We start from the raw sequence: 12,675 nt of genomic DNA on the forward strand, positions 1-12,675 counted from the left end.
AGTTCTCATGCAGGAAGCCAAAGCTGGCATTGAAAAGCAGGACTGTTCACCCCATTTTGTATCCCCTCAAGCTGAGCAGAAAGACCCCCCCAAGACAGCAGACCATCAAGCAGTAGCTGCTTGGGAGGTCCCGGGAGGGGGTCTGGAGCGCCGTTGGGTGTCCTCATTTCACGGACTGGGGGGGACACCGTGAGGATGAATTGCACCCATTCCCACGTCTGTTGGTAAACCTCCGTGTGGATTCCAGATGAACAAGAGGGCTTCCAGAAAGAGCTGATCCGATTCCAGGACCCACTGACAGAAAGTGTGCCATTAAAACCCAAGTTGGAGTGAGTATTAAAGGGGGGTTATTAGGTTTATTATTGCAGGAGGGTTATTAGTATTAGCCTTCCCACAGGCAGGCTGCAGATGTGGTGGGAATCCAACTCCCAGAATTCTCAGCTCCAAAGCTGAGCGTCCAAAGGAATTCTGGGCATTCTAGGAGCTGCCATCCCAAGAGAAGCCACCAGGGGGAGAAACACTAATTATCATTCGAACTCCCTCCAAGGAATCCTGGGAATTAGCTAAATGGTGCCAAATTAGGGCTCGTTCTCTATTCGGGACATCTCAAGCTCACAGCCTTCTGGATGACTGGACTACAGTTCCCATCACTCCAGCCAGCAAGGCCATTAGCCGTACTGGCTGGGAGTCGTTGGGACTGTAGTCTGAGATAGCTCCAAGGCCGGTGCTACCTGGCTGGGTCAGATCCCAACAGCTCTCAGCTAGAAATGCCAAAGGTCTTGTTGGCTTCCAGGACTATCCGTGGTTAGCAGGTAGTATCAATGTAGTAGAAAAAACAATAGAGAGTGTTTTCTCTGTTTAACCCAAAGGGGACCTTAAGTAGGTCAGCGATGGCATCTGATAACTGGTAGGGCAAGGTTTCTCAACCTCAGCAGCTTTAAGCTGTATGGACTTCAACTCCCAGAATTCCCCAGCCAGCCATGCTGGCTGGGGAATTCTGGGAGTTGAAGTCCATACAGCTTAAAGCTGCCAAGGTTGAGAAACGCTGTGCTAGTGCATTTCTAAGGAATCTCTGATGAGACAGCTGGAGCATGGAAGAGTATTCCATGCAAGAGCACAAACGTGTTCTCATTTGCACGGCACTTTTGGGGAATTGCAAACACTAGTGGGACAGACCCCTCCCCCAAGGAGCTCACAGTCTGATTTCAGTTGTGTAGGGGGAGGCATGGGGATCCACCATGGGAATCCACAAAGTCAAGAGGGCAGGCACCACCGTGCAATTGAAGCCCCAGCCTGCACGTGTGCAGATGTGACACATGCAAAAAGGAGTGGGGGCCTCCGTTGCGCAGTCACGGCCACCCTCTTCGCTTTTTTGATGTGCCCCCCCCCCCCATGTGCATCCCTGAATAGCAGTGACTTGATGTAGAGCTGTTGAGGAATCATTTGGTGGGAACTGAGCACTAAGTCACTGAAATTAAAAGCGTGGTGAGATCGTGATTCTCCTGCAAGACACGTACCGGAAGTGATTTCCCCCCCTTTGTCTGAATTCCTAGATGCAGACCTGATGGAATTCGGGGAGGCTTATGCTGGAAAGACGTCTATAGAATTAGACCAATAACATTCCAAAAAATGTAAGGAGTGGCTCTTTTTAATGATTTAATTTTTTTTTTAGTGTAGGTATATTTAAAATAGGGGGGAAAGAAATCCCAGGTTGATGCTATAAACCCAAGTGTTAACAGGTGTGACATCTAACAGGGATTAAATTTATCGGACTGCAAATGGATAAGATAGATTATGAAATAAGTTCTTGAACAAATCCAAAGTCCCCTCCAGTCCAAGTTCAGCCATTTTCCTTTATTCTCCCTCAAGCAAAGAGAGTTTCATTTCCCATGCTGGCCGGGGAATTCTGGGAGTTGAAGTCCACACATCTTAAAGTTGCCAAGCTGGAAAAACACCGTTTTAAAGGTATTTAATACTAAATCAGAGCATCTAGCTTGACGTTTTCTGGAATGACATCAGACCGAAGACCCCATAACCATCACCCCAAAGTGAAGGGCACCTGTGCATTCTCTGGGATTCACCTTATGTGGCAAAGGGACTCATATGATGCAATTAGAATTGGTGCAAATTAGAAAGTTGGTATTTTGATGGGGCTGGAGACACGTGCAAAGTGTGAACCTGGTTCACCCCCCCCCCCCGCCCATCGTGCCTCAACAAGGGCTAGAAATTCAGTTGGGGAGCTGAAGTAGCAAAACTGGTCCGTTATTGAATTGCGCAGTGCCAAGATGGCGTCCTTACACACTCCTCGACGGTCCTTTCCCCCGTGTTGCGTCTGTGAGTTTCTGGAGGTTAAGAGCAGGGATGGCAACCCAGCAAATTTTCACTATGAAAATATTTTTTTCTCCTTAGGGGAAATGATGGGGGCAGGAAGCAAATTCTTCAGCTTGGAAACAGGAAAACGTGGGCATTGTGCAAACTGGCACTCGGTAGGGCATTCTGCTGGTGAAGTAAAAAGACTGAGGGGAAGGGCTCGGGGTCTTTCGTGAAGCCCGTTTGTGCCCCACATCAGCGGGAAGAAGGGGTGCGTGGGATGGAAGGGAACGAGAAGGATATTGGTGGCTGAGAAAATTAAAAAATGGTCTTGCACCTGAAGATGAAAACAACGGCATAAATAATTCTGACCTGTTTTATTTGCCTCTCCCATCACCAGCATGCTTGTGAGAATCCCTCGGCTGGATTCCATTCAAGGTTAAAACTATCTACCTCAACAACAGCAAAGCTGGGCAGACTTTGGCCTTGTGTAATCTCCGCCAATATCCTGTGTTTTATCGATGGGACCGAGTTACAAGGTAGTTACAGGCAGGCAGGTGCTACGAATTAAGGGACAGGAGAGGCTGAGAGAGGCTTAGTCAGGAATTCGAAACAGGTGCCAGAACCAAGTTCACCAATCTTTTGGTGCAAAACTCTCCCTTGCTTTAGCTACCCAGTATTTGGGGGGGGGGGGATTTTAACTGATAGGCAGAAGCCCTGGATCATTTATGGCCAATGATTTAGAAACCTGCAGTGACACCCCAACTGGCCGTCTCTTCATCCTTGCATTCAAAATAAAGCTGAAGTTGCCCTTGAACTGAGCTCAGCCGCTGGTGGCCTCACAGATGCATCCACGTGGTTTTCTAGAAATGCAAAAGTGCTTTCTTGTTGCTCACAGCCCTGGCACTGGGTCCAACCCCTGCTTATCTTTGTCAAGATCAGCCAAGACAACAGTTTAAAGTTCCATCGAAGCACTGAGGACTGAGAGGTTTGTTTTCATAAATCTTGCAGGTGATTGCAAGGTTCCTGCCCGGGGGCCACTCTTTCATCGCTTTCTGGGATCCAAATCTTGGGATCTGACTTTCGGCAGGCTTTGCCATGTTCCCCTATTCTCTAGCAAGTGTTCGGTGACAAGAGTGGTCCGGAGACCTCGCAGGAAAAGGACTCTGTGCTTTCTCCAGAATGAACCACTGGTGCTTTGAGATTTACCTAGAAATTGTCAATCCCAGGACGCACTCAAAGATCTCAGCTTTCCTGAGGGCCCAACTAGGCACGGCAATCAATGAAGCTAAGCTCTCGCTGCCTGCTATTTTTTTTTTTTAAGTCAAGATCTCATTCAACGTGGGAATAGCACCCAGGTGGCTCAGGCACCCTAGCTGGCGGTTGGTCAGCCTTAGTGCAGCAGAGCCAAGTAGCCGGGGGACCAAGTCTAGGAAAGGCTGCTCAACCATGGAAGGTCATCTTCTGGCATCTAGACAGAAGCGGGAGAAGAAAGGAGAAGGGTCATGCAATGTGTTTTGGGGAATGGGGGCCACAGAGATGTACAGTACTTGAATGAAATAGTGATGGAGGCTGGAGGCTGAGAACTTGCTTATGTTGTAGAGAGGAGGAATTGCAGCTGGGGAGACACTAAGTAGGAGATAGGAGGTGGCATGGTCCAACAGGCAAGAGGAAGGATGGAAGAAGCACCATGAACTGCTGGAAGTGATGGCGATGGACTTCTTTCATCCTCCTCTTTCGATTCCACCTTCCCCTCCATAATGGAGTTTATCTATATAGGGGGGGGGGGGAAAGCAGGAAAATGATGGAATTGTTGCATTGAAAGGGACCAGAGGGATCATCTAACTCAACCCTCTGCAATGTTCAGGAAAACCAATTAAACCATCCAGGAGAGGTGGATCTCCAGCATCTTTTTAACAGCCTCCAGAGGTGGAGAACCCCTAATCTCCACAGGGTGAGAGTTCCACTGGTGGACAGATCTTACTGTTGGGAGGTTTTCCCCCTATATTTAAAGGAAATCTGGGAATCTGTGACTTATATTTGTTATTGCTGGTCCTGGCTTCTGTGGCCATGGAGAACAAAACTTGTTTGTCTTCCCTGCAACTTCCCTTTGTGTACTTAGACATCCGTTTCACGTCTCCCCCGAGTCTCCTTTTCTGCAGACTGAGCTGAAGCTGTGAGAAACCTCGCATGGGACAGGGTGAGAAAGCTCAGACGAGCTTCCTTGTGTTATTTTGGGAACATCCAGAAGAACCCAATTGGCCCGAACCGATTGGCAGAGAGTGGAGGTCAGCAGATGGAGGACCAGGCCACCATCTCTGCCGCCTGGCTGGCTGCTCAGGACCAGCCCTGCTTATTCTTTGTCCTGAACAGCCTGTACAATAAGCCACCTTCCATGGGCCCCTTGAAGGAAGCCGCGAGCAGAGGGTTCGTGTTGTCTGTGGCAGATTGGCGCCTCTGCCATCTGTTCCTGAGCGATGGCAAAGGTTGGTGGCAGCTGTGAGTCCCCAGATTCTGCCAGCCCCCCAAGAGGAAGGGGAGGGCTCCAACCGTCTTGCTTCAGCGTTTGATTATCCATCAGGGAGCCTCCTTAACTGTCAAGTCTCTTCCAGCCCCCGGACAAGATGGTTCGGAAAGCTGGCTCTGAAATTCAATCACACGGGAGGGGGCTAGGGAGGAATGACCCGGGCTAGAGCAGAAGTTTTGACAAAAACATCCCATGTTTGATTTTGCTCACTTTTGCATTTTTCCAGGCGGGGGCGGGGGGGAAGGGTTGGAGAGCTTTTTTTTTAAAAGCCCATCCCCATCCCCAAGTTTTCAGGCATTGGCACAACATTTCTCCCAAAATACACATTTTTGCACGCTTTTTTCTTAACGGCGTGTATTTTTCTGTCCTGTCTCCAATGGGCGCGTCTGGCATGTGGCTTACTGGGTTTGGAGAACGGGGCTGCAAGTTGAGGGAAACTCAAGTAGGAAAGCCCAGCTGCATTTTTAAATTGCAAATCAGATGAGCTCTCTTTGCAATGCCAGCTTCCCCGGTCGCTTGCAGTAAATAACCTTATTTCTTCCAGAAGTTAATTTCTTCCGTAAATGAAGTCTCCAAGTAGAACTTGAACTCTGATGACTTCATGGACACACCCATGTAATTTTCATGGTAATGGTGTGGAAGTGGCTTGTCACTGCCTTTTTTCCCCTTTTTTCCTTTTTGGTGTTATTCTTTCGCTTCCCAATCTAGCCGACAGACGCTGGCTTTCCTTGTGGTCTCCGCTCCTGCTCTAACCAGGTCAGAACCTGTTTAGCCCTTTGAGATCAACCAAGTTCTGAAATCCTGCTATTGAGCTGGGCTCCGTCTGCTAGAACACCGTGAGTGCTTTCCCACCACAGCCTTAACCTGGTTATTGAGCTAAGCCACTTTACCAGTTTCTGCAGCACCCAAAGCCACACAATATTAACCAAGGTTAACCCATTTAGCATGTTGTGAGAAAGCCATCACTGACTGTTTAGGCATTTTGGTGGGGCTTAATACGTGATTCCACCCATTTGGTTAGTTTCGAGCTCAGTGCATTGCACTAATCCTGAAAATGGGTTAGCTCAGTAACCAAGCGAAATGGGTTGTGTGAATGCAGTTACAGGATCTCGTGTTTGCCATCGTTGTTATAATGCAGCCTTCCCAAAGCTGGTGCCTTTTATGCGTTTAAGGACTACGATGCCCAGAGATTTTAGTCAGGGGTTCTGAAGGACACCAGGCTGGCACGTACCTGGTCTGGTTGCCACGGTGCATACAGCCTGGGGTCTCTGCAGGATGGCACACCGCCCTCTGAAGCAGATGGAGGTGCAGAAAGGGCAGCGGTACAGTGCTGAAGGCAAGAGCGTTTGGGCAATTTCCCACAGGCATAGCTTGCCCTCCCTCCCCCCTGCCCCACGCTGCGGGGACTCATCCCTGCAGGCAGAAGGATACACAGGTGTGTTCATGTAACACAGCTACCCAGGTTAGAGAAAGACCTTTTCCCCAGAGGCTAAAACTGGTTGATGCTAACCTTGGTTACGTTTTTCTGTGGATTAGCAGATTGCGCAAATCCAGCCTGGGGGCTTTGTTTATAGTTTAATGCAGTGTTTCTCAACCTGGGGAACTTTAAGATGGGTGGACTTCAACTCCCAGAATTCCCCAGCCAGCCATGCTGGCTGGGGAATTCTGGGAGTTGAAGTCCACCCATCTTAAAGTTCCCCAGGTTGAGAAACACTGGTTTAATGTATTGTGCAACTTCAGAAAATGGATGAGCTCGGCAACCAGGTTATGTGCACACTGTGAACCAGCCTGTGTGTTGCATGGACACGTTTGTAGGCTCCATGTCCGTTACCGCTCCTGAACCCCTGATGCATGAGGGCTAATTTCCTAGTGGGTGGGGAAAAGAACTTTGGACATGCTCTGAGGAGCCTGCCTCATTTCCTTTCAGACTAAATCCTCCCATTGAGAATTCCCTCCGCAGCAGAGCCCCAAGTTAGTTCAAGGAGCGTGCGCCCCCTCCTCCTGCGCCTCTGCTTGGCTGGGCTTTATGGCGTTTCTAACCAGACCCCTTTACGAGTGAAGGAAGAAGCGGGTTATGGGTGCAAGAAGTTCTCGGGGGCTGAAGACGCTGCAGAGAGAAATGTTGCAGTGTGCGGCCGCTCTGGGTCAAAAGATAGGACCGGAAGCGTTTTGATCTGGTCAAGCTTAGCTCGTCTGTGGTTCTTAAGCTTAGATAATTGGGTCTGGGGGAATCAGCCCCCTGCCCTCCATCAGATCGTCAGCAAAGGCCTGGGTGCGCAATGATCTTCCAACCAGAGTCTGGCCCGATTACAAACCACAGCACTGTTGGCACCACAGACATAACGTGATGCTACCGTTACAATACTTCAGGGAAGGCTCAGCTTATTTATTTATTTATTATTTATTTATTCATTTATTCATTCATTTATTTATTTATCATATTTCTATGGCCCCCTCTCTCACAGGACGTGACTCTGGGTGGCATACAAACAGCCATAAAAACAGTTCTAAAAACATTCAAAAATGAACATTATTATGAAAAGGCTAAGAGAGAGCGTCAGATGATGAACAATGGAGCCCCCTCATCAGATCACCATTCCTGTGCAACCCCCAGGCCTGTTGACACAACCAGGTTTTAAGGAACTTCTGGAAAGTTGGCAGAGATGGGGCCAATCTCACCTTGGGGGGGGGGGTGATGTTCCACAGGGCAGGTGCCACGGCAGAGAAAGCCCGTCTCCTGGGTCCTGCCAGGTGTAGCTCCTTAGCAGACGGGACCTGCAGCATGCCTCTTCTGCCAGACCTGATGGGACGGGCAGATGCGATCGGGGGGAGGCGGTCCCTCAGGTTACCCGGCCCCATGCCATGAAGGGCTTTAAAGGTCAAAACCAGCACCTTGAATTGGACCCAGAAGCAGACTGGCAGCCAATGCAGCTCGCGGAGCAGAGGTGTGACGTGCGTTGATCTAGGTGGGCACATAACTGCCTGCGCCGCCACATTCTGTACCAGCTAAAGCTTCCAGGTAGTCTTCAAGGGCAGCCCCATGTAGAGTGCATTACAGTAGTCTACCCGGGAGGTGGCCAGGGCATGAGGGAAGAAGAGTGAACCTACACAGAAGAAAAGCAGCCAACACTGACCAAGACACGCAACAAATGGGGTTGGAATTTGTGGGAACCTGTTGGACTGCTCTGAAAGCTCCCCCTACTTCTCACCTGTGTCCAGTCCGGAAGGATCCTGTTAAAAGGACCTGCCCAAGGCCAGCCCCACGTGTGAGACGGGGGCACAAGCTGGATGAAAGGTTCCCCTGGTGCTGCCCCCCAATTCAAGAGATGTGCCCCCCTAGGAAGGTGCAGAGAAGCTGCTTTGGATTGCCCCTGCAATGGTCAAAGACAACCGTTGGGAAATTGAACTGCCCGGCTGTGCCCAGGACATCTCTTCCTGGTTCGGATGAGCGGAGACAGAAGGGAGGGAGGGAGCGTGTGGTCAAAAAAGTCAAGATGGCAGCCAAGAGGCTGCAACTGAAGCTCCACCTGTTCCTTACGTGGACTCTTGACCATACTCTGAGTACCCCCCAGGAGGGAAGGTAGGCATGCAGACTTATGACTAGGAAGAGAAAGAGCAAATCGGGGGGGGGGTAGGAATTTGGTGCAACGTGCCATTATTTCTTAGAGCAAAATGTCCTGTTTCCCCGGCAGCACATATTTTCTTGGTAAGGAGGGCAGTGTTCTTCTCATGGCCTTCAGCATAGATCAGTGTTTCTCAACCTTGGCGACTTGAAGATGGCTGGACTTCAACTCCCAGAATTCCCCAGCCAGCATGGCTGGCTGGGGAATTCTGGGAGTTGAAGTCCAGCCATCTTCAAGTCGCCAAGGTTGAGAAACACTGGGTTAGATGGACATCGAGGTATGCTGTGCTGGGGGGCAAGAGATTGTGAAGGGCTGGGCAGTCCCGGGATTGAGGGAGGGGCTGCCTTCTCTGTGTGCAGGAAATGCACCTCCTGCTTTGCAGTGGTATCAAAATCCCTTTCCGGGGGCTTTTCAGAAGGGCTAAGAGGCTTCTGGGCAGAAACCAAAAAACCCACCATGTTAACAATAACACCCTGGAAGGGGAGAGAGAAGCTCCATCTGCCTAAAGAGGCCCCATCTCTATGCATCTGGGCCATGGATCTTCTAGCCTTTGGGGCTGCCAGTTCTCGCAACTCTTGCAATACTCTCAGAACAACGGAAGGGTGGAAGTCCTTCTCCCCCCACGCCCATCCCTAGCTGACCACGTTCCCCTGAAGTACGTGCAAAGATACTCAACAGGGCGAGGACGTGAAGGTCAAGAGATGGATTGTGCACCCAAAGATCCTACGGTGGATTTTTGGGGTTGTGTTATTCTCCCTGAAGTTGGGGAGGGGGCATATGTCAGCGGATGCTTGTGTACATAAATTGGTGCGTCCTTCTTGGAATAAGGTGATCCAAGCTAGACCCGCGTAATGACCAAAAGGGCTTGCTAAAGCAATCTAGTCTCTCCCTCCCCGTGCAACATTATTTGATCTGTAACCGAAGTGGAAAACAGGGCTAAATTAACCATACAAAGTGGGTGGGGTGTCCTGTTTGCTGGTTATTGAATGCCCCCCCACCTTCTCTCCTGCAAGGAAGCAGACGCCCAGCTCCGGGGGACACAGAAGGGATCCTTGAGAAAAGATTAAAACCGTCTTCTCTAACCTGGTGCTGTTGGGCTGGGTCGGAAAGGGACCCTGGGAGTGGTAGCGCGACCCATCTGAAGTCAGTGGATTGCGGAAGGCTTTGTGGGGCTCTCATTTCATTTTGTGGTGCTATTCCTTTTTCCCTGTTCGAGCCTGCCTGGGAGGAGGGAAGCCCCCAGGCGGAATTTGAATGTGGCGTCGGGGCCTGCGTCGCAGTCTGGTCCAGTGGGGAGAGGCAAGACGCTGGGGAGGACGTGGCAAAGTTCAGGAGGAGTCCGGTGCTCCCCTTTCCCAGCGAACCCATTTCATGGAAAGGCAGAGGCCTCCGTGAGCTGCAGACTCCTCCTGATCATTGGCCACCATCCACCAACCCAACTCCCCGCCTCCTACAATGGGTAAGAACGTGGATTTCTTTTCGAAAGCCTTGCTTCGTGTGTCTGGGTGACCGAAGGGCTCTGCGCGCACATACTGAGCTACAATCGTTGGCATCCCAGGGTGGTGGTATCACCTGGAGAGAGGCCGGGTGGGGCTAACTGTTTAAAAAAGGAAGCGGGCAACCTTCTGAATCCAGCTGTTCAGCCTCTAGCGGTGGCCAGCTGCAACGCACATCCTCCCCACCCTGTGCTGGGAGAGGATGCTGGAGGTTGTAGTCAGGCTGGGGAAGGGTTGCCTAGAGAGGTAGGACGCCCCAGAACGTGCAAGAATCCCGTTTGACTTGGCTGGCCACTTTGAGGTACGCTGGGTTGGGTGACGGGCAGAGCAGAGCGGGTTAGTGACCCTGCGGGCATCGCTCTGATATTTTTCCCAGACCCCCAAATACCTTCCGTTCCGCCTCCACCCAGGGTCTGTGATCTTGTCCCCCCGTACCGCGCATACATCCGATACGCCTTCTGCAAACTCTCCATGCAGATATGTGAGAGGCGAGGCGGAACCAAGTCCTGTATCAAGACTCTTTTGTATACCACAAACTTTTTGTATATTTTTAATTCTGCTGCAACATGATAATAAATTCATTTCAATAAAAACGGTCTTGATGGCATCGGTCTTTTTCCTCCTGCTGATTTCCACCAAGCACCAGTAGCTCCCTTCCTTTCTGCGAGCTAACCAGGGTTAGTAATTGCCTAGGCCTGTGTTTCTCAACCTCAGTCGCTTTAAGATGTATGGACTTCAACTCCCAGAATTCCCCAGCCAGCATGCTGGCTGGGGAATTCTGGGAGTTGAAGTCCATGCATCTTTTGAAAGAACTTTAAATTTCAACAAAGAATGAAATATAAGGAAAGAGAAAAAATAGGTTCAAAAAAAGAGAAAATCAGAAAAAGTGAAATTTAAAGCAGAAAAAAGAAAAAGTAAAAAGAAAGAAAAAGGATAACTTCCAACTTTTTTGGTACAGGTACAAATATATAATACAGTCACCTCTTACTCTAATGCTTAAGCTAATAGAAAGTATTTCTATAACCATGAAAAATATCAGTCATCAAACCCAAAATTAAAGTTTCATTTCTTTCAATTGCAAGCAAAAAGCCCAAAAGAAGTTTCCAAGTAGAAACGAAGCCAGTCAAAGTCTTTTATTCCCTCAAAGTCGTCAGTTTCGCCACCTCCGCCAGTTCCCTTAATTTCAGAAGTCCACACACCTTAAGGTGGCTGAGGTTGAGAAACGCTGGCCTAGGAAATGGGGGTGGCAGTGGGGGGCACAGCGAACCTCTTCCCCCAGTATGCAATTCCCTTGCAGAGCTCACCCCCCCAAGATCTGGAAGATTTAGAAACGGGCCAGGTGAATTTGAGGCACGCGAATCATGGTGAGCCAAACCCAGTCGCTAAGTCCAGAGGGATCCATCTCTGAATATCCCATCAAAAGGAGCTCCGTTGGTTTTTGAGTCCTGGACCTCTAGAGACACGGACATCCGGCTCGATTCTGCATCGTTTCGTTGCTAATATTTTAGCAGAGATGATCCAACGATTTAAGGACTGGGTCAATTTTATTTTCTTCCGAAATAAAACAGGTCCCATAGATTCAGGCCAGGAGAAGTTTGTAGGAAAACGAATGCATGCTCTATACATCAGGATTCCTCAACTTCAGCCGCTTTAAGATGGGTGGGCTTCAACATGGCTGGCTGGGGAATTCCGGGAGTCGAAGTCCACCCATCTTAAAGGGGCTGAGGTTGAGGAACCCTGCTATACATGCAGAACCAGCCAGGTGTTTTCTGTGTTTTTTTTAATGTGCATAATAAACCCAGCACACTCCCCGTTGTTAGCGGGGCTCCTGATGAAAGACCCCACGCTACTTGATGCCCTGATGAAATTGCTCCTAAGACGCTGGGGGCCAATTCACCATTTCCTCGTGCTGGGTGCCTGCTCGCTTCAGCCACTGCTATTCCAGCAGTGCGTTAAGGGGCATTTTGCGCGGTCACCACCTTTTATTCAACATGACTCAAAGGATCAGCCGCACGTATGGAGGAGAGATCTCGCGGCGTCTACTAGCCATGATGACGGCCATCACCTGGCTGGGTTCTGGCTGCTCTGCCTCGTCATCGCTCGTTGCCAGCTTTTGCGGTGAAAAAAGCAAGCCATTTGGGGATAAAGGGATTGTGCTGATCCCTTGGGGGAGGGGGGACAGGATCCCCATGCCGCTTCAACAGAAGACTGGATCATTTTTTGATGGCGGGAGGCATGCTCTCCCCCCCCACACTGGGTGGAACATTAATGTGTCAGGATGTGGGAGGGAGCACCTGGATAAAATCTGAGCGCTTGTCTTTCCATGCACACACAGACACCCCCCCCAACAAAGCTGTCACAGAGCTGGTCAATGAGCAAAAAAAGGGGAGCACCAAGACCCTGGCTTGGGGGAGCAGCGCCTGACCTGCACGCAGGACGCGGCGTCTCAGCCGCAGTGTTCCTGGCGCAAAAGTATTTCAGGTCACCGAGGCTGGGGAAGAAACTCGGGAGAGGCGAGCTGAAGCTGGTTCAACAGTGCGTCCCCCGATCCACCCCTGTCACACCATTCCCTTTGGGAAAACAGCCTCATGCGCAGCGCAGAGAAGCGGGAGACCTGGTGAGCCGAGGGAAGGAGCATGAGACGCAAAAAGAAAAGAAAGCAGGGCTGAAACCCGTCTGCACCGGCTCCGTTCCCTTCTTCATCCCTCCCTGTCCGTGC

Source organism: Python bivittatus, unplaced genomic scaffold (assembly GCF_059951505.1).
Source record: "Python bivittatus isolate LINGU-HERP-01145 unplaced genomic scaffold, Pbiv_v1 ctg000700_np1212, whole genome shotgun sequence".
Lineage (NCBI taxonomy): Eukaryota > Metazoa > Chordata > Lepidosauria > Squamata > Pythonidae > Python > Python bivittatus.